Source organism: Melozone crissalis, unplaced genomic scaffold (assembly GCF_028551555.1).
Source record: "Melozone crissalis strain CALT ecotype California unplaced genomic scaffold, PUWL_Pcris_2 ptg000105l_1, whole genome shotgun sequence".
Classification (NCBI taxonomy): Eukaryota; Metazoa; Chordata; class Aves; order Passeriformes; family Passerellidae; genus Melozone; species Melozone crissalis.
In genome coordinates this window covers 1,465,449-1,472,017 of record NW_026535882.1, presented here as the reverse complement: position 1 = coordinate 1,472,017, position 6,569 = coordinate 1,465,449, and the positions used below count along the sequence as shown (strand labels likewise).

The 6,569-nt window shown below is 56.9% G+C and overlaps 1 pseudogene; it reads left to right on the top strand.

Annotated features, from left to right (window-relative positions):
• The first annotated feature begins 3,500 nt into the window (after nucleotides 1-3,500).
• On the top strand, nucleotides 3,501-6,157 carry LOC128947414 (histone H3-like centromeric protein A; annotated as a pseudogene).
• The last annotated feature ends 412 nt before the right edge of the window (nucleotides 6,158-6,569 follow it).

The following is a 6,569-nucleotide window of genomic DNA, read 5'->3' as shown; positions in this document are numbered from 1 at the left end:
AGCCACGACAGGGAGCAGGCAGAAGAGAAAGGAGGAGGCTCTCCATATTGAGGTTCCACAAGGAACAGTTTATTCCTGATGAAAGGAGCAGGACAAAGAGCCCCTAGCTCCATTGTGCCAGGGGTTTTGTACAGATACAAGTCAGGGGGAGGATACAAACAGCTAACCAACAGGGAATCCCCACGGGATGAGTGAGGGGATTATGTGGAGTGTCCCGGGCCAACTGGGGTACAAGGGTGGAGAGCATGGGGAGCATGGGTCGCATGAGCCAATGGGGCTTGGAGGAGTAGGGGAATTCCAAAGGGGTGTTGCAGGACAGGGATTGGCCTGAGGTTTAAGTGGCAGGGGAGGTTCGGGAATTAAGGGCTGGGTTGCCTTGACAGGCAGGGAAAGAGCTGGAACAAGGGGTGGGGAATGGCATGAGGGACAGCTTTGAGAGAGGATAAAATCCAGGGGTAAACCAACTTGGGGAGAACATGGGGGTAAAACAGAACAAACCACTTAACAAGGAATCAATAAAATAAATTCAAACTGCAACAACCCCAATGTTCTTGTGGCAACAGAGAGCTTTTATTTCCCAAGCCCTTGCTTATATAGGGCATTTGAAAAATCCCATTTGGATACTTTCATAGGTCAGAACTCTACTCCCCTTCAGGTCCTGGCCAAGGAAACGCCTGCCGCCTTGGGAGAGATGTGACTGGGCGAGGCCCCCGTCAGTCAAACCAGGGGCTGGTTGGTTTGTCTATCACAAACCAACTAAAATATGGTGACACTGTGCCATCATTCATCCCTGTGCCATATCTCCTCTCTGTATCCCTCTGTCCTGCTCCTTGTGCTATCATTCCTCCCTGTAACTAGCAGAACTTTCTTTCCCCCAATTGTCTGTATGCCATAATCACTTGCGAGTTGCTCCTGCTTTCACAGAATCAGAAAATCAGTTTGGTTGGAAGGGGCCAGCGGATCATCTGGTTCAACCTTCCTGCTCAGGCAGGATCATCCGGGTCACATGGCACAGGATTGTGTCCAGACCTACAGTGCCCTGTAGATCCAGATGAGGTTCAGTGTACACAAACCATGTGATGGAAGTTCCTACTGAGGTGCCATCACCATATACCAACTCATTGGCAGTGATGTCATGGAAAGGAGAACACAGAGTCGATAATTTGGTTACCAAATTCTCACAATATGAAGAAAGTATCTTTTTCCCCCTATGGGCTTGCATCTTGTCTGTGGAAAAGACCTCCAGCAACTGAAAGAAGTGCCCTATGCTCCACTAGCATAGACTGGACTCTATAGGGGGCAAGTGCCCCCTGCTCAAGAGAGAGGGGCACACCACAAGGTAACCTGTGGTTTTACTCGCCTGACCATGGTGAAGACATATGGAAGTGGGATGTAAAACCCACCTCTGCCTTGGCAGCACAGGTATGTGAGTTGAGAGGAAAAATTAACCACCACAGAAAACTCTTCAAGGAAAAATGCCACTCAGTTTCCACTGAGCAAGTCTTCAGGTGGAATTGAAGGGCTGATGTTACTTCTGACCCTCTGGAAGGCACCTCCAGATCATATTTACAAGAAGCAAGCAATAAGTACCATAATCAGAGCTAGAGGGGCCCTAGCTCCAGTCAGGTGTGGAAAAAGGACAGTGGAGTCAGTTGGATTGTGTGGATCCATAGCCTGGCACAGCAGAGCCACAGGAGCACAAGGCTTTAGTTGACACAGGTGCACAATGCACCCTAATGCCATCATTCAGGGGGAGAATCCATCTCTGTTTCTGGGATGACAGGGGGATCCCAACACAGACTATACTGGAAGCTGAAGTGGTCCTGACTGGGCACTAGTGGCAGAAAAATGCCATTGTCGCTGGCCTAGAGGCTTCATGTATCCTTGGCACAGATCACCTCAGAAGAGGTATTTCAAGGACCCAAAAGGACACCATTGGGCTTTGGGAGAGCTGCTGTGGAAACAGAAGAAATTAAGACAGCTGAATCCCTTGCTTGGTCTTTCAGAGGACCCTTCTGCTGTGGGACTGCTGAGGTAGCTGAAGAACAGCAGGTACTGGTGTACAGCACAACAGTGTCCCATTGGCAACATGGCACCGACTGGGACTTCAGCACCCATGGCACGGACAGGAAAACCAGGGCATTGGGAACAGCCAGGGCTTGGGAAAAGCAGGTACTGCCTGACTCACCTGATCTCCTGCTGTGCCCAGGTGACCCCAGTGGGTGTTGGACATGTGTGGATGTGTCTGCCTGCAGCTCAGCAAAGCCTTTGGCACTGCCTCCATCTCCCTGCCTCTCCTGGAGCACCTGCAGCTCACAGCTGGGACAGGTGTCTCTCTCTGGGAACACCTGACTGATGGCCAGGCCAAGGAGGAGTGGGAATGGGGCCACAGCCAGCTGGGGCTGGGCACTGCTGGGTTCCCAGGGCTCAGTGTTGGGGCCGGTCCTATTCAACATCTGGCCTGGGTGGACAACTAGGGGCAACTGGGAGGCTTGATGGGGTCAAATAAGGAGTGTGGTGGCCCACTGGGAAAACTGGAGGTTAACTGGAGGTCTGGAAGGCAATGCCCTCAAGAGACCCCAAAGCCCACCTGGGCCACCATGGGTTCACTAACGAACGCCCCAATCTCCTTCTCCCAATGGATTTCATGGACAGTTGTGATCCTTGACTGACCCCCACTTGGTACTGGGAGGCACAGGGAGCTACTCAGACCATGTTGGGAGACAACTGAAGACACACTGGGAGCAAAGGGAAGATGCTGGAACCATGTTGGGGGTACTGGGACCATAACTGGGGCAACTAGGATCATACAGGAGGGGACAACTGGAACCACGCTGGGTTCATACTGGGAGTGTCTGGAACCACACTGACTGGGGGCAACTGGTATCATACTGGGATTGACTGGGATCATAGTGGGATCATTCTAGTAGTGACAGGAATTCATTGGGACTGTTGGGGGTGTGACAGGGATCATACTGAGTCGTTGTGATCATATTGGACTCACAGTGGGAGTGACTGGAAAGCACTAAAATCATACTGCAGGGGACTGGAATCATACTGGGATCATTCTGGGAGTAAATGGAACCATGCAGATGACCGAGAGCAACGGGAACCACATGAGAGTGACTGGGATCACAGAGGACGATTACACGACGATTACAGAGTCCGTACTGGCACCGCACGGGGACGGTAACTGAGACTACCCGGGCAGCACCGAGGCACGGGGTGCCTGGGGGTGGGGCCATGCAGAGTTCTGCTAATGAGCCCTCGGCGGGCGGAGTCCGGCGCGGCACCGGGCGGTCGCGCGCCCCGATTGGCGCGCGGAGGGAAGTGACGTCACGAGCGGCGCGGCGGGAGATTTGAACGGCACGGCGCGGCGCGGCGGATCCCGGCAGCGGCGTGGGGGCCCCGCACACCTGAGCTCACCCTGACTCTCCCTTCCCCAGCCGCTGGGTCCCCTTCTGAACTCGCCCTGACCCTGCGGTGGACTCGGCAACACCATGCCCCGCCCCAAACCCACCCCCCGACGGCGCGGGCGTTCCCCAGCCCCCCCCATCGCCCCCGCGGCGGGCACGCAGTGAGTGAGGGGCGGGGGACTTCCCTTATAGACACCCCTTATGGACCTCCTACATCGAGCCCCCTTTCAGGCCCCCCTCTAGAGCACTCCTATGGACTCCCTCTATTGTTTTCCTCCGCCCCTAGCCTGTGCCCTATATACCCCTATATGCTTCCACCTCCTAGAGTCACCTCACATTCCCTCTCCCCTATAGCCCCTCTACCCCCATACTCCCTGTCCCCTATAACTCCTCTATGTCGGCCATAACTATAGCTCCCTATAGATCCTTTATACCCACAATGTCCCCCCAGACCTTACAGATCCCTTATAACCTCCACAGCCTTCCCCTGTCTCCCTGGCCCCTATAGATCCCCTATAGCCCCCTGTGTTCTGACAGGCCCTATAGATCTATACCCCCCATGTTCCTTCAGATCCCCCCATCTCTGCCCTCCAGGCTAAATATATCCCCTAAAGCCCCCACAGACCCCTATCCGATGCCCCCACAGGGCGCCGCCCAGGGCAGCGGGCATTGCAGGAGATCCGCACGTACCAGAGAAGCACCCGCCTGCTGCTGCGCCCCGGCCCCTTTGCCCGCCTGGTGAGAACCCCCCACATCGCTAAAATCCCCAGACACCCCGATTTCCCCCCCAGAACCTCCCCAGCACCCCCCATGGACTCCCAAACTCCCCTGGGACCACACAGATCATCTCAGATACCCACAAAATCTACTGTGGGACCCCCAAACCCCTCCAGGACCCCCCCAATTTCACCCCAGAACCTCCAGCATTGTCTGGGATCTTCCAAACCACTCTGGATCCCCTCTCTTGAGATCCCCAAATCCGTCTCAGGACACCCCAGATCAACCCTCTCGACCCTGCAACTTCCCCCAGAGCCTTCAAATCCACCCTGGGACCCTTCAGCTCCCCATTGGACTCTCCCAAATACCCACTGAAACCCTTCAAACAATCCTGAGGACCCCTTCAAATCCAACCCCAAATCCACCCTGGGACCCCTGAAATCCAACCTGGAACCCTCCAACCTCCCCCTGGACCCCATCCCAAAAACCCACTGCGATTTTCCAACCCCCTACAGACCCACCAAGTTACCCCCCAGAACCCCAAATCACCCCCTGGGACTCTTCATGACCATCCCTTTCCCCCAGGGCCCCCCCCTCAACCCTGTTCCATCCCTCCCCATGTCCTTGTCCTCTCCATCCTTGTGACATGGTGAGCCTGTCCTCCCCCAACATCCTTGCATATCCTCCAATGTCATTCTGTGGTTCCAGACATCCTTGTGTCCTGCCACCTTCAGAGGCTGCATGGATTGAGAGTTCCCTGTGCCCCTCCTGCTGTGCTGGCACTGTCCCCCCGTCCCATCGGGGTGTCCCCATGTTCCCATGGCCGAGGGTGTTCCCAAGATGTTCCCAGAGTGGTGCTTCCCCCCTGCCTCCCACCTGGCAGACCCCAGGGTGTCCCCGTGGTGATGTTCCCATGTCCCCACTCCCCAGTGTATTCCCAGGTGCTCCTGTCCCCAGTGTTCCTCTCCCTGGGGTATCCCCAAAGTGTCTCCAGGGTGATAACAAGGGTGTCCCCAGGTCCCTGGGATGTCCCCAGGGCAGTGTCTCCACGTCTCCAGGGTGTCACCATGGTGGTGGCCCCAGCCCGGGATGTCCCCAATGCCCCCATATCCCCTCCATGTTGTCCCGATGTCCCCGCACTCCCTGTGACCCTGCTGCCCCCATGTGCCCCCCTCGCTGTGCCCTCTCTGCCACAGGTGCGGGAGCTCTGCCTCCTCTTCACCCGCGGCGTCGATTACCGCTGGCAGAGCATGGCCCTGCTGGCACTGCAGGAGGTGCAACTCGGGGGGCCCAGGCGTGATGGAGGGAGGTCACAGAGGGCTGGAGGGGCCCTATGGGTCCTGCAGGGGTATCCAGGGACTTAGGGGTGTGGGGAAGGGGCTGAGGGGGATCTCATGGGTACTGAGAAGGTTTCCATGGGGGCTGGGGGGCTGTGGGTGCTGCAGGGGGAATCTCTGGGTGCTGGGGGTGTCTCTGGGGGCTGGGGAGGTCCAAGAAGGTCTCTTTGGATGCTTGGATGAGGCTGAGAGGTTTGTTGGGTGTATGTGATGGGAGCTGAGGGGGAGTCTAGGAGGGTCTCCATTGGCTGGGGGTAGGGTCTATGGGTTCTGGGACAGGGTTCTATGGATGTTGAGAGGGTCTCTGGGTGCTGGGTGGGGCGGGGTCCCTTATTCCCAGGGTCTGTCGGGGATTGAGGATGGGTCTTTGGGTCTTGATCCCTCCCTAACACATTTGCAAGCACAAGGTGCTTCAGTCACCCATGGGTGGGTTTGGAGGGACCCTGCCCCCTGGGTGTGTGTTTGGGGGGAGTCTCTGACCCCGGGGGAAGGTGTGGGGGTTGGGGCATGCTGGGGAGCTTTGGGGACCCTCCCTCAGGTTTTGGTTCACAGGCAGCAGAGGCCTTCATGGTGAGGCTGTTGGAAGACGCATACCTGTGCTCGCTGCACGCCCGCCGAGTCACCCTGTTCCCCAAGGATCTGCAGCTGGCCCGGCGCCTGCGAGGGCCCGAAGCGGGGGGCATCTGAATGAGGACCCCCTGGGGAGTCTCTCCTGATAATTTCACACCCATAATCTTACTGGGACCTCCTATGGGACCATCATGCTGAGACCCCCCCCCACCCATAGGGTCCCCCAAGCCCCCCCTCGTGGACCCACCCCATAGACTTCCCCACCTCAGGATCCCCAACAACCCCTTCAGGGACCCATCTCCGGGTGGAGGTCCCCTTCCTTAGTCCAGCACCTCTCAGATTATTGAGGACCACTGCCCATGATCCCCCTGGAACCCCCATCACCAGCATGCCAGTCCCAGGGAAGCCTACTCAGGACCTCCACCCTGCTGGAGACCCTCCCAGTTCTGCTGTACCCCAATAAATGTTTGTGACCCCTAGGTGCTGTTGCTGGGGAGTTTGGAAGGGATTTGGAGGTAAGGCACCACAG